Raw genomic sequence first — 23,219 nt, forward strand, 5'->3', positions numbered from 1 at the left:
TAAATGGAACCAGATTCACTTCGAAGAAAACCCGAGCTATTGACACACAACAAGCACAAATCTTTCTGATATTGGAATCAAGGTGATATCAGTCAGCAAATGCCTTCAATTTTAATTCTTGTCACTGGATAAAACCAGTTTCACGTCAGAATATAACCGAGCTGACAATATATCTGCAATATCTCTGGTATATTTTTAATTTCCTATGTGCCCGTATGTAGATTGAATGCAAGTTAGCAGTCTTTCTAAAACAGGTATAGGTAAAGGGGGAATGACATGCATTTATATAGCAGCTTTCCCAATCGCAGGATGCCACAAAGCTCTTTACAGCCAATGAAGTTATTTTGAAGAGTAGTCATCATTGCTATATAATAAACACAACAACCAATGTACAAACAGCAGGAGCTCACAAACAGCAACGAGACAAATGGCCAGATAACCTGGTTTAGTGATGTTAGGTGAATAACTGGGTCACTTTGTAGTTGTGGTATCCTTGCCTGACCTATGAACCTTTCACCCTTAAGTCAATCTAAAAAGGGATGAAGGCGGCCCCAAACGCAACATTGCCGTAACTTTAATGATTGTCCGAAGGCGGTTACTAGAAACAACTTTAGTCCTGAAGTCCCATTGTGACTGAATGTGCAACTCGCCAAGGCTTCCCAAATCCACGACCTCTCCCACCTATAAAAGCAAGAGTAACAGGTGAAGGAGACCCCCACACTCCCCTTCAAGTCACACGCCTTCACAGCCAGCTATAGCTACAAGGCCGAGCAGCCTTTCTTTCTGTTCTCGATAGAGTTAGCTTACATTATTTATTATAACTCGTGTTGCTTTCTTGTTTATTTGCCTCTAGTCTCTCAGATATATATATATTTGTCTTTACCGCTGGGTCTTCTCTCCTTTAAATGTTCCAGAATTGGTTTAAATTCACACACCCCACTGTCCACAGCCATTAGCCACATTCACTGCCCACAGCCCACTGTCAACAGTACACTGTCAACACCCCACTGTTAGCAAAGCAGAGATCAGCACTGCCCTTAATGGTTACATGTCTGGTCTATCAATAGACCAGAAGGTTTTTGATTGACCCAGCTAATTGTTGAGACCATCTGTAATTGCGGGTGAGTGTCAGATTAACCAAGAGAGATTCCACTCATTGACCCGGCAGGTAATTTGTGAGCACCAGAAGATGCTCCATTCCATGTAACTCCTAAAATGCCATTATTTTGCAGCGAGCTATGTGACCCCTTTATTAACGAGGATAAAAGGGATGCAGAGATAGTGTGAATGTTCTAGGAGTCGCTTTAATGGACTTTGCATCCAAAATAGCCAATCCACCATGACTGACGATCCTTGAAGAACCAATAGTCAACAAGCTAAAAATGGATCCGACTCATGTGCTTGGTATCTCTGACCCCCTTCTGTCAACTGTGGTAGCATATATTGTGTGGCGGGGAATACCTGAACCCCACAGTGAGCGCTAAATTACCAGGCTTGTGGCGGGGCCACCGGCCACTCTGAGCTTTGTCTCAGAACGTTAGTTGAGTGATACCATTGGATTCTTCCATGGCTGCTTCTGCCTGTCCAACCACCACTGATCCTAATCAGCCATGGCCAATGAGCAGCTCTCCCTGCAATAAGCTGGATGGTGTATCATATATGAACATACAATAAAGATCGAATGAAAAAGAGTATCTCGTTCATCAAACCAGATTATCTAGTCATGTTGCAACTAAGCATCATGACTCCCAATGATTTCCACCAATCAGCAGCTATGCAATCTTCTGGGAGAGGCAAAAAAACAAACAGCACAGAATCAAAGAGGCCCAGGCCTATTCTGGGAAAATAATTCTTGGAAATTCCCTTTTGACCCTTCAAGGGTGATCAAAACGACTTCCTGCAGATAACAATGATCACAAGGTACATTTAAAATAACTGACCTATATTTTGTATGCAGCGATATCAGTCTCCTCCAGGAACTCCACCAAGTCTTCTTTGAATGTTTGCAGCCAATCCACACTCACTGCATTAGCCAGAAACTTAGTCCAAAGTTCTCTGGCCTTCCTGGAAAAGCAAAAAACCCGAACATCTAAACTAGCTCTCGGCTTACATAATATATGCTGCCCCATCTTTCTCCCTAACCTATATTAACGATCTAGACGAGGGAACTAGATGTAATATCTCCAAGTTTGCAGATGACACAAAGCTAGCTGGGTGAGTGTATGTGCTGGGAGGAGGATGCAGAGAAGCTCCAGTATGATTTGGACAGGTTGGGTGATTGGGCAGATGCATGGCAGATGCAGTGTAATGTAGGCAGATGCATGGCAGATGCAGTATAATGTGGATAAATGCGAGGTTATCCACTTCGGTGGCAAAAACAGGAAGGCAGATTATTATCTGAACGGCAATAGATTGGGAAAAGGGGATGTGCAATGAGACCTGGGTGTCCTTGTGCACCAGTCGCTGAAGGTAAGCATGCAGGTGCAGCAGACAGTGAAGAGGGCAAATGGTATGTTGCCCTTCATAGCGAGAGGATTAGAGTACAGGAGCAAGGATGTCTTGCTGCAGTTGTACAGGGCCTTGGTGAAACCACACCTTGCGTATTGGATGCAGTTTTGCTCGCCTTATCTGAGGAAGGATGTCTTGCCATGGATGGAGTGCAGCGAAGATTAACCAGACTGATACCTGGGATGGCAGGAAAGACGTATGAAGAGAGTTTGGGTTGATTAGGCTTGTATTCACTAGAGTTTAGAAGAATGAGAGGGGATCTAATTGAAACTTATAAAATTCTAACAGGACTAGAGAGACTAGAGGCAGGAAGGATGTTCCCGATGGTGGGGGAGTCCAGAACCAGGGGTCACAGTCTAAAGATAAGGGGTAAGCCATTTAGGACTGAGATGAGGGGGAATTTCTTCACCCAAAGAGTGGTGAACCTGTGGAATTCTCTACCACAGAAGGCAGTTGAGGCCAATTCACTAAATATATTCAAGAAGGAGTTATATATATTTCTTAAGGCTAAAGGGATCAAGGGATATGGGGAGAAAGCAGGGACAGGGTACTGAATTTAAATGATCAGCCATGATCTCATTAAATGGCGGAACAGGCTCGAAGGGCCGAATGGCCTAATCATGTTTCTATATTTCTATGTTTCTATTTCAAATAATCTATCAAAATATACACTGTCTAAACCCTTCACCATTTTAAATACTTCGATATAATCACACTGTAGTCTAAACTCTTCTGGAGTATAAACGCACAGCCTATCATGGTAACTGAGGCCTAGATTTTGCAGGGTTCAGCGGGGGAAAGTGTTTTATTTCCCCAGGGGGTCATGAACCTGCTGTCAACCCGCCGCCATGCATCTTTCCCAATGTCGGCCCTGTCAGCGCTGAGCAAACCCGGCACACAGCGGCGGGGGATCCAATTCAAGTAATTATGACCTTGTTTAGAGATTATTAAGAATACATTTGAGCTCACCTTTTGATTTTACGTGCCAGCCCACAGGAGCCACACTGGTCGTGGCCAATTCCTGTTAAGCTGAGGCGGGAGTTCAGTAGCCATTGAATCAGCTGTTGAGTTGACAGCTTCAAATGTAAGGTAAAGGCTGCCCCCTTAGAGATATTTTCCCTCAGCCACAAGCTCTTCCTCACTGCATTTCACAACAGATTCACTATGTTACAAATCTTTACACAAGTCTCCATCCAGCCTGACCTCATTACCTCTCACACCATTGACAGATCGCTTCAGTCATCTCTACTTAAACTGCCATCTATTCCAACGGCATGGGTTCCTTTTATACTCTCTTACCGTGGTCTTCAGAACCCCACCATGATCAGCCCCCAAACCAGCAACAAAAGGCACACCATCAGCATCAACAACAGTGCCAACCTTCTCTACAATCAACTGATGCTGTGCAGACCTCATTGCTGCCCTGGATGCCAGGGATGGCCTCACCATGGCGAGATTTACTTCACTTGATTCTGTACATCGTGGCTGCCACATGAAGCACCAGGTTGGCACCTCCCCACACCTACAGCATAAAGCATCCCTACAATGCCCAAGCCATTTCTTTCACCCTCATGACTATTGCGAAGGCTACTGTTATGTCTTTCACAGCAACTCACTAAGCCACTTCCAAAGGTGCACACAAATCTGTTCAAGAATACAAAGCGTTGAAAATAAAGGTTTCAATGTTTTACAACACATTAACAAAAACTTTACATGAATATTGCATAAAACATCCACGTGCCTACCCTTGTGTGTTGTTAGTTGGTATGATTGAACTAGGATGAGGGTGAGTGTGAGGGGTGGCTAGTGAGAGGGGGATGTGATAATATAGATAGAGAGGGGTGGGTGGAGGTGCAAGGTATGTTGGTGTGAGTAAAGGTGTGCAGGCGTAGGGTAGGGAAGACAGAGTGATGGGGATGTGATGAGAGGCACAGCAGGATGAAGTTGAGTGTGGCTTTGTACTAATGTTTTATGATCTACTGAGATTATTGAAAGTTTGTGCAACTGAACACAGGTCCTCCTGACCACGTCCCTCCTCTGCAATGTGCAACCAGGCTGTGTTGATCTCCTGGGGAGGTCTCTTCCACCCATGGGACGGGAAGAGGACCTCCCTGCGTGCAGTGACTCCCTCCATAAGCATATGGAGGATGTCATGGGAGAGCCTGGGTGTAGCATTGCGCCTTTGTGCTTTGATTGTCAGTGTTTGCAGCCCCTCAATGCTGTAGAACACAGACAGCACAAATGTCAAAATAAATTTGGACATGGTCGCTTGAAGGAAACCAGCTGATGACGCGTCATCAAATTACATCACCAAACCCGCTTCTTCTAATTGGCTGAGACACACACTGGGCGGGCTTAACAAGCCCTATCAAGGAAAATTCATTTCAGACAGCGGGATGGAGCCAGCAGCAGGTTTGGGACCCGCTACCGACGTCACCTGCCATGGACTCACCGGAGTCAGCAAAATCACAGCCATTTTATGCTTACACTAGTTATTAATCTACGGGCCATATTCTGAACTTTTTTTGAGTTGCTATATCTCCCGCATGTGAGGGGACCAGGACTGGACACGTTAGTCTATATGAGATCTGACCACAGTCTTGTGGAAAGACACTGGGGGAGAAATTCAGTTGATTGTGCCACCGATTAACGCCTAAAGAGGCCGAGAAGTGGGGCGCTAGCCAATTTCTGGGCGGGCGCAGGGAGCCTAGTGCCTCACCCCATATTGAGTATGCATCTAGCGCCGGCGCAAACTCTTAGCGTCCGCTCGCGGGCACAGGCTGATCATGACGTTATTTCAGTGTGCAACGCCTTTTTGGTGCCCCGGACCGGAAATTGAGTGGCGCCCGCCTCCGTTCCGCCTGGCGCTAATAGTGACAGATCACTGGAACATTCCCCAGGCACACTCGGGCTAGGGGGGTGCTCTTTAAAGGGGACTGCACTGTTATCGAAGCGTCAGCCATTTTGAGAGCGCAACTTGCTGGTTGGTTTCAGAGAATTGCAGAGCTGCAGTGGGAGAGCCTTATTGCCATTCAGCCAGCGGTGCCAGAGGACCATCAGCCCTGTGAACATTACCTCGCTGCTGGTGAGACATTACAACCTTTACCTTGTTTGCTCTTATTATGGGGGCTGCTCTGGAGGGGAACGTCCTGCTGGTCGACCATGCTGAGAGGCCACAGAGACGGAGGAAGAGAGAGCCAGGAGTGGCCAGATGGGGGAGGGCCAACAGACGTCGCCACTGCAGACCTTACGCGGTGAGGGTTTTCAGGCAGCAGTTCTCCTACCACAACATGTGGAGGAGCAGTGTGTCAGAAGGCTGCGATTCCACAAGGAGGTGGTGACTGAGGTGTGCCACCTGCTTCAGGACGATTTGCAGCCAAAGATGCGGTGCAGGACCTCTCTGTCGGTGGCTGCAAATGTTACTGTAGCCCTGAATTTCTTTGCCAGTGGCTCGTTTCAGGCAGCAACTGGGGACATTGCTAACATTTCCCAGTTTGCGGTGCATTGCTGCATCCGCCAAGTTACAGATACCCTATATAAGAGGAGCCGGCAATTCATCTCATTCTCTTTGACACTGGAGAAGCAGCGGGAGCGCGCACAGGGCTTCGCGGCAATAGCTGACTTCCCCATGGTGCAGGGCGCCATTGACTGTACATATGTGGCTTTGCACGCGCCTGTACATAAACCCGAGGAATTCCGCAACCGCAAGGAGTTCCACTCCCTCAATGTAGAGTTGGTCTGTGACCACCAGCAGCTGATCCTCGCGGTCAACGCACAATACCCTGGCAGCAGCCACAACGCTTTCATCCTGTGACAGACCTCAGTGGCAGACCTTTGAGGCCCCGGCTCACCCACGAGGCTGGCTTCTCAGAGAGAAGGGCTATCCTCTGTGCCCCTGGCTTATGACCCCACTTCGCTCACCCAGCACCCCAGCAGAGGAGCAGTACAATGCCAGCCATCAGGCGACGTGGAATATTGTGGAGCACACAATCGGTGTGCTCAAGCAGCGGTTCCGCTGTCTTGACCATTCGGGGGGTGCCCTGCAGTACTCGCCGGAGCGAGTCGCCCACGCCGTCGTTGTCTGCTGCATGCTCCACAACCTCACCATCCAACGCACCCAGCCAATGCCAGCCGACCTTGAAGGACCAGCAGAGGAGGAGGAGGCGGCGGCGGAGGTGGAGGCGGAGGCGGAGGAAGATGGGAGGGTTCCAGAAACTGGAAGTGCCATCCGTCAGAGGCTAATAAGGGGTCAGTTCTAGGCCCCTCTGACGGAATGCTTGGTGTCATTGGGAGAGAATCGTCCGGGTCACCCAAAGCCTATGAAGGCCAGAATGATTGCAAACAGTATTGATGGCCATTGTAAATAAAACCTTTTCTTTATTTTCAAAAATGTGCTTCCTTCCAACATGACAAAGCGATGGCAACTGAAAGCATAACTAAAGAAATAAAACATAACTGTCTCGCAAACCCGCCAGACTACCCAAAACATAACTAACATTCACAGCAGGTGTATACGGCCTTGAATTCAACAAATAAGACATCTCAGCAGCTCCCTCTACTCTTTACCCCTTGATGGTGATCTACTTCTCTTACGAGATCGGCCCCTTCCCTCCCTGCAGCTCCTCCGTAATTGGACCCCAGTGGCTGCATCAAGGCTGGGGGACGCCTGCTGAGTGTCCAAAAGTGCAGAATCCCCTGAGGGATGGCGTGGACGACCTCTGGGCTTAGAGGGCCCGGGTGCTGACTGCTCCAACTGTGCATGGGTGGAAGCAATCTGTCCTGCAGGTGATGGCAGCTGCAGTGGAGACATCCCAGTGGTGGCATCAGGAATGCTGACATCCTGAGAGCGGACACCTGCTCCGTGCTCAGCCAACACACTGGCACTCTGATGGGGCAGCACCGCAGCATGTGCCCCAATCGGCTGGTTCACAGATTGACGGCCTGCTGTGGTGCTGCAAGGGCCCTGGGTAATCCTGCCTGATCCATCGAGGGTGGCTGTCAGTGCTCGCATGGCCTCAATCTGCGTCTGCATGAGGCCAGCGAGTGACTGCGTGGCAGCACTCAGCACTTGCATGGCAGGTGCCAGTGCTTCAGTGAAGCCCTGGACAGTCCTTTCCAGTGCTTCACTGAAGGCCGAACAGTCCTTTCCACTGCTTCGGTGAAGCCCTGGACAGCCCTTTCCAGTGCTGCCCCGAAGCCATGGACAGTCCTTTCCAGTGATGCCCCGAAGTCCTGGACAGTCCTTTCCAGTGCTGCCCCGAAGTCCTGTGCACTCCTTGCCTGTGCTGCCCCGAAGTCTTGGACACTCCTTGCCAGTGTCTCGACGGATTTAGGCATCCTTGCCACTGCAGCCATCAGCTCAGTGTGCCTGAACCAAGCCTGGGCGCTCATTTCAGCGAGGGACTGCAACTCTTCCGCGCTCTGTGCAGCAGTCATCATGGCCTGACTCACCCTCCGGGCCCCCGAGCTTCCCTACCCCCCTTGCGTTGCTGCAGCCCGCTGGTTCCTGGAACTGGTTCCTCATCAGAGCCACCCCCCACCCCGCTCCCCTCCAGGGAAGTACTATTCCCAGTCTCGAGATGGGCTGGCTCACCTGAGGCTGGCATGGATGTTCCGGCTTCCTCCTGCTGGTCGCCTCCAGAGTCAGTGGCATTGGCAGCTTGAGGGCCCGTCTCCTGAGCTGGTGATGCAGCATCTGAAAGCAGGGAGGTTGAAGAGTGGCTTTAGCGAAAGGACAGGGTGGCAGCAAGGGATGCAAGATTGCTGCAATGCTATGACATGGGTCCAGAGTGAAAAGCATGCTGGTGGGGGGAACAAGTGGAAGGAGACAGATCAAAAATGTGATGACCTTACCATCGCTGTGCACAATGGGGTCGGCAGCTCCAGTGGCAACAGGTCCAGTCATCCGGTCTCCAACAATCTGGTGAACTCTCTCCTCGAGGCCCGTGAGGGTCTGGAGGCGAGGAGGTCCTCCTCCGGTCCGAAGCTGCTTTTTGCAGTTCCTGGCCAGCTCGGCCTGCAGGAGAAAGGACGGGAAGTGATGAAACATGATCCTCTGAGCTGTCATCTCATGCCCTCCATGGTGGACTAGCCCTTACATGATGCCCTGAGTTGTCATCTCATGCCCCCCATGGTGGACTAGCCCTTAGATGATGCCCTGAGTTTAATGTGCATGTGTGTTCCCAGAAAGGGCCATGGGTGCTTGCTGACAGATGGCCAATGGGGCATCGCGCACCCTCTGGCCATAAAGTCAGGTGCAGATGGAGGGATGAAGAAGATTGTTGAAGCACCACTCACCCTGATGACCCGAGTGAGGTCGTTGAATTTCTTCCTGCATTGCACAGGGCTCCTGGTCACCATGCAGTTGGAGTTGACCTTTTGAGAAACTTCCCTCCAAGCTCTGCGGTATTCCTTCTGATTAGGCCCCCTGCCATTGTCGGGGTACAGCACAGCTCGCCAGCGCTCCACTGCGCCCACCAAAGCATCCAATGCCCCATTGGTAAAGCGCTCCGCTCTCTGCCTCACCCTCTCCATCTTCTCAAAGTTTTTAACGCCACAGAATGCCCAGCGCCGATTTTGAGGCCTACAAGTCGCAGAGTGTGGCTGCTGATCCTTACTGACCCGCCCCTTTAAGAGCTGGCCGGCGCCAGAAAGTCTCATGGTCATCAATTATTGACAGCACCTGCGCTGCGCCCGCCCGCGCCGATATGGAGTAGCACCGCCGAGTTAGGGCCTTAGGAGCCTCGTGTAATGCTTGATTTTTTGCTGCAATCACCTTTAGGGGTGCTGCAACCCAATATCACGCGGGGTGGCGATAAGTTGCGTCTGGCTATAAAATTTGCACAGCGCCAATTCTACCGCCCCAATTTCTAGGCCACTATGTTGATTTTTGGTTTATATTAAATCGACCCACCAATTTTCCCAATACTCTATTAACCTTTATTGTTACCTCTCAGCACTTGACCTGCAAGAGAAAGAGAACTGTTTAAGTGAGTGTGGTGCAATGTGTTTAGGTGATGTGCTTGCCATAGTTGAATAGCTGTCAGTGTGTGCAAGGTGTGAGATGTGGCTGTGAGTGTTGCAGCAATGGTAAGGTGAAGCCATGATTGTGAGGTGTGAATTGTGATAGGTAGAGATTGTTGGTAGGTGAGTGCTGGGTGTGTGGTGCATTGTGCAATGCATGAGGCTTGTGGTGCAGATGGTGGTATGTAGCATTTCCTGAAGCCTTCACTCACCTTGACCGCCCGTGTGAGGCCATTAAACTTCTTCCTGCTCTGGTTGGTGGTCCTGGGGACCACAGTACTGGCCGTCACATTGTCCACAATCTCCTGCCACATGGCACGGGATGTATAGGGTGAGGGCTACCTGCCAGTTTACGGGTAGAGGACAGCCCGCCTCCTTTCCTCACCACTTCGAGTGCCTCCACAGCTTCATCAGAGATCCTCTGGGCTCTCTCCCCGGTGCAATGATCTGCCACGTGTACAGAACTTTTGCTTGTCCTTGAACTTCTACTTCTGGTTGTTGGGGCAGCTGCTAACCCAACTGCCCAGCATCAATGCACCTCCCCTTTCAGCAGATGACTGTGAATTAGACTGGCCTCAATATTGGACTCCCTGTTGAGTGTTAAGCCAATCAGCAGCAGTTTTAGTGCTGAAGTCATGACTATAATCATGTTTATGAAGAGTGAGCACGAATTTTGCGTGCTACTGAGACCATTTTCAGGTGGGACAGCTTAACATCATTTGGCCTTAAAACTGCCCATTTCATGGCTATATCCAATTTCTAGTTCTATATTCCAAAGGTGAATGATTTATATATGCAGCAGTTTATGTGCCGTCTAAGCAATCAGCTCCTTAATGCTCCAACTGTTCAGGTATAGACTGCAAAAACAAACTCTGCCAAGCATGCACATGCTTAAATAATTTCAGATTCTTATTTTCTACTAATCTGTCAGATAATCTATTCCATGTGTTGATCACTCTTTGTCCGAAGAAAAACCTCCTAATGTCAGGATCCTTTGCTGATTTTACCTCCTCAACCCACAGACACCAATCATTCTGCTATCGCTTGCCTTCTCTTCCATCAATATCTTCATCGATCGGGGGGAATGGACATTAATCATTTCCTCCTATACCCATATCCTCTCTGTTACTGCGACACAGACCTGGACCCTTCCTGGCTCATAGGGTCAGCTACTTCAGGATTAACTCGCAGCTCCATTAGGGGAAATACCTTCATCCCGTGTCATTTAATTATGTCCAAGATATTTTTGTTACAAATGTTTGAACTGAAAATGACATTAGGTGAAACTCTGCACCCAGAGTATTTTTGTGACGATAGAAGGACATTGGGAAACGTTTATGCTGCATGGTCTTCTCCATGTAGGGGTGGAGGCTACAGGTTTGTAGTGCAATTTTGGACTTAGAAAACCGGTTATGTGTGGCTAAAATACCAAGAAGTTAATTAACTAGGGTGTGAGGTTAAATGATTCAATGGGCCAGATTGTAGTTTCTGATTATTTAACTGGACTGAGAGCTTTTCACCGCTAAATCAGTCTAAGAGAAGATGAAGTTGGTGCCAAACACAACATCAGTGCTCTAACTGTGCAGATTGTCCTATGACGATTGCTAGAAGCAACTTTGATCTGGAAATCCCAGTGTTGCTGAACCAAACTACATGGCCTAGAAATTCATTGACGCCACTTTTGGGGTGCTAAAGTGGGGCGTCCGCTAAAGTTTGCGGCCGCCGCCAAATCGATGCCACTTCTCCGATATTCATTAGCTTCGCCCTAGGAGTTTGGGCGAGTGCTAAAACTGCTGCTGGATGCCTCTCTTTGGGCGCTAAGCCGGAGGTGGTGATCGATAGCGCCGAGGCCGGGCGCAGCGCAGGTGCGGCCATCTCGTGATTGACAGCAGACACCCTGGCGCCGGCCAGCTCTTAAGGGGGAAGGGTCGACTGTGTCTGCTGCCACGCCCTGGATAGTGGAGCCCTCCAGCTAGGCCTGAACACTGCTGCTGGACCCAAATAGCGCCTGAAGACATGGAGAAGGCCAGTGAACGTGCGCAGCGCTTCTCAGAGCGTGATCTGAGTGTGCTGCTTGCTGCTGTGGAGAAGAGGCGCCATGTTTTGTACCCGGACAATGGCAAGAAGGCGACGGTCCGCGTCTACAGGAGAGCCTGGAGGCATGTCGCCACCAAGCTGTCAGCCAACAGCGACGTCCCCAGGACCGGTGCCCAATGCCACAAAAAGTTAAATGACCTCACACGCATTGTCAGGGTGAGTACCCTTTCCAGTGACCTCCTCATCCTTGCATGTGCACCTCACATTATGGGCAAAGGGACCTGAAAGCTCTAATGGCCAGCCTTCATCCAGCAGCTATGGGACAGGCATGAGCATCAATTGCACATTCTGCACTTAACACACTGGCCAAGCTATTCCACCATGGGAGGCAGTGCACACCAGAGCATGGCGACACACTGGCCAAGCTATTCCACCATGGGAGGCAGTGCACACCAGATCATGGCGACACACTGGCCAGGCTATTCCACCATGGGAGGCAGTGCACACCAGATCATGGCGACATACTGGCCAAGCTATTCCACCATGGGAGGCAGTGCACACCAGATCATGGCGACACACTGGCCAGGCTATTCCACCATGGGAGGCAGTGCACACCAGATCATGGCGGCACACTGGCCAAGCTATTCCACCATGGGAGGCAGTGCACACCAGATCATGGCGACACACTGGCCAGGCTATTCCACCATGGGAGGCAGTGCACACAAGATCACGGCGACACACTGTACTTAGAGGCCGTCCTTTCTCTTGCAGGCCAAGCTGGTGAATAATCGCAAGAGCCGGACTGCGACTGGGGGAGGCCGACCCCATATCCAGCCACTCACCGACCTGCAACATCGCGTGGAGTGCCTCATGGGTAGCCGGGTGATTGGGCCCATTGCATGTGGAGATGCCGACCCTGTTCTGGGCAGCAATGGTAAGGACATCACCTTTTGCACCTCTCTCGTCCCACTTGCGCATCAGATCTACATCCTTTGCCACTGTCCGACCAATGCGCTGAATGCCACCACTCATGCATCCCGCACTGATGCCCTCTCCTCACTCTAAAGCTACTCTTGTGCCTTCCTGCTTTCAGATGGTCAAGAGGAGGTCCCTGAACTTGCCAGTGACAGACCCTCCGAAGAGGAGCAGGAGGAGGAGCAAGAGGAAGGCGGCCCATCAGGGGAACCCTCAGCCGCGGCCACCCAGGCCAATGTAGGGGACACGTCTTCCCTGGAGGGCAGCGTGGCGGAAGTGTCGAAGGGGAGGGGAGCTCCTGGGACCTGCGGGCTGCAGAAAGGCGGGAGGGGGGTGGAAGCTCGGCGGCCTTCTCCCCAGAGGGGGGATGCGTCAGAGGGGAGTCCAATTGCTGGGCCCAGTGGCCTCCAGCAATGCAGGAAGGGTCGGCCAGCTCGGTGGCCTTCTCCCCAGAGGGAGAGTCCGGCCTCCAGTCAGGAGATGCTCTTCGCCGAGGAGATGGAACGCCTCGAAGACTTGTCCGCGGATTCGGAGCGCCGGCACACGGAGCTCATGGCGGCAGTGGCACGGTTGCCTGAGTCCATCAATTCCCTCTCTCGGAGTGTGGCCGAGTTCGGGCCCTCAGAGGCCACCAGTCGGGCGGAATACCGGGCAGATCGGGCAGCGAGTCGGGCGGAATTCGGGGCAGCTCTGTCAGCAACTGGCCAGGTGATCAGTGGTGCCGTCCAGTCACTGGCTGCTCTGATGCAGTCAGTGAACAGGTCAACACGGGCACTCACTGCTGCCACACTCGCTGTGTCAGCCAGGCATCGCCAGGGCACCCGGCGCGCTGCAGCAGCACAGCGGGCTGTCCCTTGGCAGATTGGTGCGCATGCTGCAGTGCTGGCCCGGGCGAGTGCCAGTGTCTCAGGCGACCAGCGAGCGCCTGCCATCCGCCAGCTTGCCGCCATTCCTCCAGCCGCCACTGCCAGTCCCCCAGTGGAGCTGCCAGGAGCTGCTGCAGCGACTGATGCTGGCCAGCCACAGCTGCAGCAATCAACAGCCGCCCGCTCGACGGCCAGACCTCGACTAGGCCAACCCCCAAGGGCATCTGCCATCACGACATGTGCCCCTCAGGAGCCTGCCCCCAGCCTTGCAGCAGCCAATGGCCTACTTTGAGGCGGAGCAGCAGGGCAGGCAGGGGCCACCCAAAGATGGCCAAGGCATCACCCTAGCAGGCCAAATAGTCGAATGTGTGGCCATTTGTGTTTGTTTCTCGAGGCCGAGAATTGGATGTTTGTTTTTTGAAGGCCGATGATATGATGTTTGTTTTTGACGAAGGCTGAGAATGACGGCCATTTTAGTTGCCCTATTTTGTTAATCCTCTCCAGGTTGTGGGAGCGAGTAATGTGTTTGAGTGTTTTTTGGGGGTTTCGTCTGTTTTTGGTTTTCATGTGGGAAGGGCCCAGAGTTTGTACAATAAAGCATTTTATTTATTCACATTGTCCATGTTTGATCTTTGAAGTGTTTGTTGCCTTAACCGGCTGAGGGCTTGCGGAGCGGCTGCACTCATGTTCTATCATTGGCACAAGCCATTCCCTGACAGGGGGCCTAGAAGTGACGTTCAATAAGCCGCCGACGGGCGGCCCTTGGACCTTGTGCGTCCCTCCTGGGCTGGTACTCCTCGTCCTCGTCGTCCTCATGCTCCTCCTGCTCCTCCTCCTGAGGTGGTGGTCCAACATGAGGTGGCAGTGCCTGAGTCCTGTGGATAGCCAGGTTGTGCAGCATGCAGCAAACGACGACGAATTGGGAGACTCGATCCTGTGAATACTGGAGGGCTCCCCCGGAGCGATCGAGACAGTGGAACCATTGCTTGAGCACGCCGATTGTTTGTTCTATGAGGTTCCTTGTCGCTTGATGGCTCTCGTTGTATGCCTCTTCAGCAGGGGTCGTGGGCGCGCAGAGCGGGGTCATGAGCCAGGTACACAAAGGATAGCCTTTGTCCCCGATAAGCCATCCTCTTGGGGGAGGCTGTGCCCGGAACATGTCAGCCACAGTTGTCTGTTGCAGGATAAAGGCATCATGGCTGCTGCCTGGAAAGCGGGCATTGACAGCTAGGATGCGCTGCCTGTGGTCACACACCAGCTGTACATTGAGGGAATGGTAGCCTTTCCGGTTGCGGTAATCCTCGGCATGCTCAAGAGGTGCCCGCAAAGCCACATGCGTGCAGTCAATGGCGCCCTGCACCATGGGGAAGCCCGCTATTCTTGCAAACCCCACTGCACGCTGCTGCTGCTTGTCCAGGGTCATGGGGAAGGAGGTGAATTGATGTCTCCTTCTGAAAAGGGCTTCGGTCACCTGGCAGATGCAGCAATGCATGGCGAACTGGGAGATGTTAGCGATGTCCCCAGTAGTGGATTGGAAGGAGCCGGAGGCATAGAAGTTGAGAGCCACCGTCACCTTCACTGCCACCGACAGAGACGTCCTGCACATCAGCTGTGGCTGCAGATCTCTCTGAAGCAGCCGGCAGATGTCTGCAACCACCTCCCTTCGGAATCGCAGCCTCCTAACACACATTGCAGCAGACATGGTCAGGTAGGAGGTCTGCTGGCAGTATACCCTGCGTGGGTAAGGCCTCAGTTGGCGATGCCTGTTGCCCCCTCTGTGTCTAGCCAGGGCTGCCACTCTCTCACAGCGTCTGTAAGCCCTTCTGGCATAAGGCTGAAATTTAGCGTTGCCACCCAATGCAGCCCCCATTATATGCTGGCAAACACTGAGCTCTGAATGAAGGCAAAGATAATTGGTAAGCTCTGGCCTGAGCCAAAAATACCTGTCCAAGTGTTGGTCCAAACCAGTAAACTCTCCTCCTTGGTCTCTGTCCAAAAAACCGTTGCACAAGAGTGAATGCTGCAAAATGGCTGGCCTTTATACTGCTGGGTAAGTGCCCTTTAATTTGCGCTCCCCGCGGCCCGGCTGGGCTGTGTACCATTCCACTTCACAGTCGCTCGGGCCGCCCAGCGCACAATGGGCCAGCGCGAGTGAAGTTCCGGTTCGGGGCGCACAAAAGGCGTTGCACTAGCAAATGACGTCATGATGTGCGCGCGCAGCAGGGCACGTGCTAAGACTTTGCGCCGGCGCTAAATGTGTACTGAAGTTGGGGCGAGGCGCAGATCGCGCTGCGCCCGGCCGCTAAGCGCCTAGCGCTCGAAATCTACTCCTCCTAAGGCGCTAACGGCTGCCGCGCCCAGCTGAATTTCTAGGCCCATGTTCCTTAGGTAGAATTACTTCTACAGCTATTGATCTGCCCAATCACTTCTTCAAAGGCGTTTGATGCCTTTGGCCACAAAAATCTCAAACTCTCCCACACTGATCTTACCACCTGGCAGAGTCCCGACCTTCATTCCCTTAAGTCCAAGGTGCACAGACATGAGTGTATATGGTGCATATTTGGTTTAGCCGTTCATCACCAGATATGGCTGAAACACATCAAGCACTCTCTTGCCCTATTGTCCTCTGCCAAAATTGTTCCCTACTGAAGGATCATCCTGGAATATGAAGTTAACGACCTGCTTCTTTTTGCCACTACCAGCCATCTCCTTAGATCCTTCTCCCTGGCCAACTGCACCTTCACTTCCAACAATGTGCAAGGAGTACATGTACTTCTTTGTCAGTAAGATTGAAAGCATCCATTCCACTGGCTATGCCATACACTGCCCTTCCCCTTGCCCACCAACCCAAGGTTCTCCCCTACCCTAGCATTAATCATGCATTTCACTCCAGTTTCTCTTCTATCACCACTCATGATCTCTCCAAGATCATTTTGCCCATGAGATTCAACTTGTGCTGTCTCAATCCAATTTCCACTAAACTGCTGAGCACCCAACTTCCCTTCCTGGCCCCCATGCGAGCTAACATTGTAAATGGTTCCCTCCCTTTAGGTACTGTGCCCCTTCCTTTCATATCAGTTGTCATCAACCTTCTCCCCAAATCATCACCCTTCATCACTCTGTTCTTGCAATCTACCACCACATCTCCTGCCACTCTTTCTTCCACAAAGTCATTGAATGTGTAGACATCTCTACAATCCATTCCCATCTTTCCCACACATCCATGTTTGAACCTCTCCAATCAGGTTTCCACCGCTGCCACAGCGTTGAGACCGCCCTTATCAAAGGCAAAAGTTACATCCTATGTGACTGTGGTTGTGGTGCACTGTTCCTCATCATCCTTCTTGACTTCTCTGCAACCAAGAAAAACAACGTCTTTCTCTAATGCCTCTCCTCCATTGTATGGCTGAGTGCCAGTACCCTCACCTGGTTTCACTCTTTCCTATCGAGTCATTGCCAGAGAATCTCTTGCAGTGACTTGTATTTCCACACCTGCACTGTTAACTCTGGAGTCTGCCACGGACCTATCCTTGGCTCCATTCAATTTTCATGTACATGCTGCCTCTTGGGAACATCATGCTGAGACCGGAAGGAGCACATCTGGAGGGAGCAGAGTGAGAGCAGAGCAGTTAAAAGGAGAGAAGGAACTCAACAGAGGCAGTTTTTGAAAAAGTGACGTCAGAGTCAAAAAGGTGACATCGGCACAAGGGAAGGAGCTGATTGTTGAGTAGCTGGGGAGTGTTTTTTGGTAAGTTTTAAGTTTATTTCTGTTGGGTGAGTTCTTAGTCGATTACATAGAGGCATGGCAGGAATGCTCAGTCCCCTGGAGTGCACAACCTGTGCCATGTGGGAAGACCTGGACATTTCATGTAACCTGGACAACCACATGTGCAGGAAGTGTCGCCAGCTACAGCAACTCGAGCTCTGGGTTTTGGAGCTTGAGCAGTGGCTGGAGTCACTGTGATGCATCCACGAGGCTGAGGGTTACATGGTTAGCACATTTCTAGAGGTGGTCACCCCGCAGCTTAAGAGTATGCAGGCAGAGAGGGAAGGGGTGCCCACCAGACAGAAGAGAAGGACCAGGCAAGTAGTGCAGGAGTCCCCGGAGTACATCATACTCTCCAACCAGTATTCTGTTCTGAGTACTGGTGTTGGCGATTGTTCATCTGGGGAGTGCAGCCACAGTCAAGTCCACGGCACCACGGGTGGCTCGGCTGCACAGGTGAGGAGGAAAAAGGGTGGAAGAGCAATAGTGGTGGGGGATTCGATAGTTAGGGGAGCAGCCAGGCGTTTCTGTGGCTGTAGATGTCACTCCAGGAGTAATCCGGAGATTGCTACTTTTGAGGTCTTGCTTTTTAATCTCTCTCCTAGCTCTGTAAACTCTGCCTGCAGGACCTCATCCCTCTTTCTGCCTATGTCGTTGGTACCGATATGTACAGCGACCTCTGGCTGTTCATCCTCCCCCCTCAGCCTGTCCTGCAGCCGCTCAGTGACATCCTTGACCCTGGATTACTCCTGGTTCCACGTGCTAGTGAGTACAGGAACAGAAGGATAAAACAGATGAATGCATGGCTGGAGAGATGGTGCAGGGGGAGGGCTTTAGATTCCTGAGGCATTGGGACTGTTTCTGGGGAAGGTGAGACCTGTACAAGCCGGATGGGTTACACCTCAACAGAACCGGGACCAATATTTTCAGAGGGAGGTTTGTTAGTGCTGTTGGGGAGGGTTTAAACTAACTTGACAGGGGGATGGGCACCAGCATATAGGAGTAGAAAAGAGGAATAACGTGCATAAAAGAGTGAGTGTGTTCGATAGAACTAGAGAAGATAGTACTAGAGGTGGTAGTGGTAACATATTAGATAGGAGCAGACTAAGAAAGACTACAAAAAATTCAAAAATGGGTTTAGAATGCATGTACATGAATGCACAAAGTGTGGTGAATAATGTTGGTGAGCAACAAGCACAATTAGCTGCATGGCAATATGATGTTATGGCAATAACGGAAACGTGGCTTAAAAATGGTGAGGACTGGGCACTTAATATTCAAGGGTACAAGGTGTTCAGAAAAGATAGGGAAGAGAAAAGGGAGGTGGGGTGGCAGTGCTGATAAGGAAGACACTGTAGTGTTGGAAAGGGAGGATATTCTTGAGGGGACAAGGACAGAATCCATTTGGTTAGAGTTGAGGAGCAAAAAGGGTTGGATCACACAATTGGGGGTATTCTATAGGCCTCCAAATAGTGAGAGGGAGGTAGAGGAGCAAATGTGCAGGGAAATCACAGCGATATACAAGAGCTGTAGAGTGGTGATATTGGTGGACTTTAAAGGGAAAAATTCAGTTGTTTGCGCCTCCCATTAGCACCTTAAGAGTGTGCTAATAGGGCGCAAAGCAACTAGCGCCCGGGCGCGGCGATTTTTGCGCCGCTCGCGAAATTAACTAGACATTTTGCAGTGGCGCTAAACAATACCGTCCGATCTCTTGCGCACGCAGATCTTGACATCATTCGAGAGTGCAATGCCCTTGTGATGCCCCGGAACAGAAATTGAGTGGCGCCCCCCTCCTTTCCACCTGGCGCAACATATGACAGGTAGACTGGAACACTTCCCAGTCACTGTGGGGCTGGGGGTGCGCTCTTTAAAGGGGGCCTCTTCCTGGCTTTTGTGTGGTAGCCATTTTTGCACCACTCGTTCTGAGAGAGAGAGAGATTTTGAGAGAGACAAAGAGAGAAAGAGAGACTTCTGCATTGAGTCAACGCTGTCTGAGGTAGTTTTGGCTTCTGACCATAACTTTGCAGGTACTTTGGTTTTTGACCTTCATAACTGTGATTGCCTAGATACTATGGGGGCTGTAATGGATGGGAGTGTCGTCCTGCTCCATCACATTCAGAGGGCACAGAGATGCAGAGACAGAGTGGCAATCATGGCCAGATGGAGGAGGGCCAACAGGCCTCTGTACAGGAGACCGTACCCTCCCAGGATATTTCGCCAACAATTCTCCTACATTAATATGTCTGAGGAGCAGTGTTTGCGAAGGCTGTGCTTCAGCAAGGAGGTGGTCACTGAGCTCTGCCACCTGCTTCAGCCAGCTTTGCAGCCTCAACTGAGGAGCAGGACGTCTCTGTCGGTGGCAGTGAAGATAACAGTGGCTCTGAACCTTTATGCCACTGGCTCATTTCAATCATCTACTGGGGACATCGCCAATATCTCCCAGTTTGCCGTGCATTGCTGCATCCATCAGGTCACAAATGCCCTCTTTACAAGGAGATGAGAGTACATCTCTTTCCCCATGACCCCGGACAAGCAGCAAGAACATGCAATGGGCTTTGCTAGGATAGCGGGCTTCCCCATGGTGCAGGGCACCATTGACTGCATGCATGTGGCTTTGCGTGCTCCGCATGAGAATGCCGAGGATTTCCGCAACTGAAAGGGCTTCCATTCCTTAAACGTTCAGTTGGTCTGTGACCACAGACTGCTGATACTCGCTGTCAATGCCCACTATGCTGGCAGCAGCCACAACACCTTCATCCTGCGTCAGACTTCTGTGGCAGACCTTTTCCAGGCACCACATCACCCAGGTGGTTGGCTTCTCGGGGACAAGGGATATCCTCAGTGCACCTGGCTGATGACACCGTTCCATACGCCCAACATCCCTGCTGAGCTGCGATACAACGAGAGCCATCAAGCTACCAGGAACATCGTTGAGCACACAATTGGCATGCTCAAGCAACGGTTCCGCTGTCTTGACCATTCTGGAGGAGCCCTGCAGTACTTGCCAGAGCGAGTCTCCCACTTCATTGTTGTGTGCTGCATGCTGCATAACCTTGCAATCCTCAGGACCCAGCCAATGCCACCAGGCATTGGAGCACCACCAGAGGAGGAGGAGGAAGAGGAGGAGGAAGATGAGGAGGATGATCGTCAGCAGCACCAAGGTGGGAGGGGGGCACGCAATGTTGAAACTGGAAGGGCCGCCCATCAAAGGCTCATAGCAAGCTGCTTCTAGGCCACTTCTGAGGAAATGGCTTCTGCCATTGGGAACAACCTGAATGAAACCAACCCGCAATCCCTAAGTCGGTCAAGGCAACAATGATTGCAAAGACCAAACATATACATTTTGAATATAAAATCTTATTTATTTTACAAACTCTGTGTGTCTCATTTCCGCATGACAAACTAATAGAAAGAAACACAAAAAACAAGTAATTAACATAACTGGCTCTCACAGCCTGGAGACAATGTCCAAAACAGTAAAAAAAAATTGACCATGAACCTCGGCCTTTATTAAAACAATGAACAACACTTTGTCACACCTCCTACTTTTTGACCTTCAAGGGTGATCTCCTTCCCTTGCGCACTTCCCCCCTTCCCACCCTGCAGCTCCTCTGTAATGGGACCCCAGTGGCTGCAGCAAGGCTGGTGGAATGCTGCTGATTGCCACAACCTGAGACTGCAGATGCCCTTGAAGGACGGCCTCAACCAGCTCTGGGCCTGGAGGGCCCGGCTGCAGACTGCACCAACTCTGCATGGGCAGCAGCAGTCTGTCCTACAGCTGGTGGCAAGTGCAGTGCAGAAGTGCCAGTGGTGTCAGCAGGAATGCTGTCATCTTGAGAGAGGAGAGCAACTCCCTGCTCGACCGACACACTGGCGCTCCCATGGGGCAGCACATCAGCATCCGGAGCAATCTGCTGGAGCACAGATTGCTGGCCTGCTGCGGCACAGTGAGCGCCCCAGGGAAATGTGTCCGAACCAGTGAGGATGGCAGCAGTCAGTGCTCACGTGGCCTGAATCTGAGTCTGCATGAGAACAGTCAGAGATGGATTCATAGCTGCCAGTGACTGCATTGCAGCACTAAGCATTTGTGTGGCATCTGTCTGTGCTACAGCGAAGTGCTCCACACTCTTTGCCAGTGATTCAATGCATTCGGGCACCCTTCCCACTAAACCCATGTGCTCAGTGTGCCTGTGCACTGCCTGGGCGCTCATTTCAGTGAAGACCCGCTCCTCCTCTGTGTCCAGCGCAGTAGCACTCGATGGCATACTCTCCCTCCGGGGAGAAGGCCCCCGTTCTTCCCTACCCCCATCGCATTGCTGCAGCCCGATGGGTCCTGGAGCTTCACCCTCATCAGACCATTCCCCCCTGCTCCCCTCCAGGGAAGGTGTGTTCCCAGGCATGGGCTTCCTCGGGAGAGGGTGGCACTGATGGTCCGGCTTCCTCTTCCTCCTCGCCTTCAGCTTCACTCTCACTGGCAGCTTGAGGCCCGTCTCCTCAGCTGGTGAATCACCATCTGAAAGCAGGGAGGTACAAGAGTGGCTTTAGCGTGAGGACAGGGTGGCAGCAAGGGAGGAATGAGTGCAGTGATTTAGTAAGTTGGATTGAAAGTGTCAAAGGCTGGTGTTGTGAGGAACAAGTGGAAGAAGAGAGGACAAGAAGGTAATGACCTTACCATTGCTGTCCAGAATGGGGTCGGCATCTCCAGTGGCAAAGGGACCAATAACCCGGCTTGCCACAATCCTCTGGATGCGCACCTCAAGATCGCTGAGGGGTTGCAGCTGAGGCCGCCCTCCACCTGTCCGTTGCTGCTGTCTGCTATTATGAGATAGCTTGGCCTGCAAGAAAAAGTACGGCGTCTGAGTAAATATACAGCCATGGTCTTGCCTGATGTGCCTCCCATAGAAGAATAGCCCTTACTGTATGCAGCCATGGTCTTGCCTGATGTGCCTCCCATAGTTGAATAGCCCTTACTGCATGCAGCCATGGTCTTGCCTGATGTGCCTCCCATAGTTGAATAGCCATTACTGTATGCAAAGTGTGGAATGTGCATGTGTGTTTAATGAAAGGGCCATAGGTGCTGGCTGAGTGTTGGGCATTGGGGCTTTTAAGACCCTCTGGCCATAGAGTGAGGTTGAGATGAAGGAATGTAGAGGTTTTGAAAAAAAGTCACTCACCCTGACGACCCAAGTGAGGTCATTGAACTTTTTTCTACATTGGATATGGGTCCTGGGCACCATGCTCCTTGAGGAAATGCTCTGAGCCACCTCCCTCCACACTCTTCTGTACTCGTGTGGCAAAGGCCTCCTGCCACTCTCTGGATACAGTATAGATCTTCTGCGCTCCACCGCACCAACCAGAGCCTCCAAGGCCCACTCGCTGAAGCATTGTGCTCACTCCCTGGCCCTCTCCATAATCCTTGGCTGGAGGATTTAGGCACAGGTCTGGCCAGGCCGAGATTTAAGGCTCCAATGAGCAGGGTGTGGCTGGAGAGCAAAATCGACCCTCCCCTTTAAGAACTGACTGGCGCCAGTGTGTCTGTGTTCAATCGGTAACTGGCAGCACCTGCGGTGCACCCGCGCTCTGAGGTAGCGCCTCGCTCCTCGGCATTAGCACCTTAAGAGAGGTGTGTAGCGCCTGATTTAGCGCTACAATCACCTCCAGGGGCGATAAAAGCCAAGTTTGCCATCGGAGGCGATAATTAGCGAAATTTTGCACACAGCCAAGAACGGCGCCCCAAACAGGGCAATACTGAATTTCTCCCCCTAAGTGCCCAAATATCGATTGGGATAATGCTAAGCTAAAGGGAAAGGAGCGGGAAGAATTTCTGAAATGTGTTCAGGAGAATTTAATTAACCAATATGTTCTTGGCCCAACTAGGAAGGAGGCATTGCTGGATCTGGTGCTGGGAAATGAGGTGGGCCAGGTTGACCAAGTGTTTGTGGGTTAACACTTGGGTACAAGTGATCATCGTATCATATGTTTTAGATTAGCAATGGAGAAGAGCAAGGAACAATCTAGAGTGGAACTTCTAAACTGCAATAGGG

This window comes from Somniosus microcephalus, chromosome 12, assembly GCF_052327205.1.
Source record: "Somniosus microcephalus isolate GS21.2 chromosome 12, FLI_Smic_1.0, whole genome shotgun sequence".
NCBI classification, from domain to species: domain Eukaryota; kingdom Metazoa; phylum Chordata; class Chondrichthyes; order Squaliformes; family Somniosidae; genus Somniosus; species Somniosus microcephalus.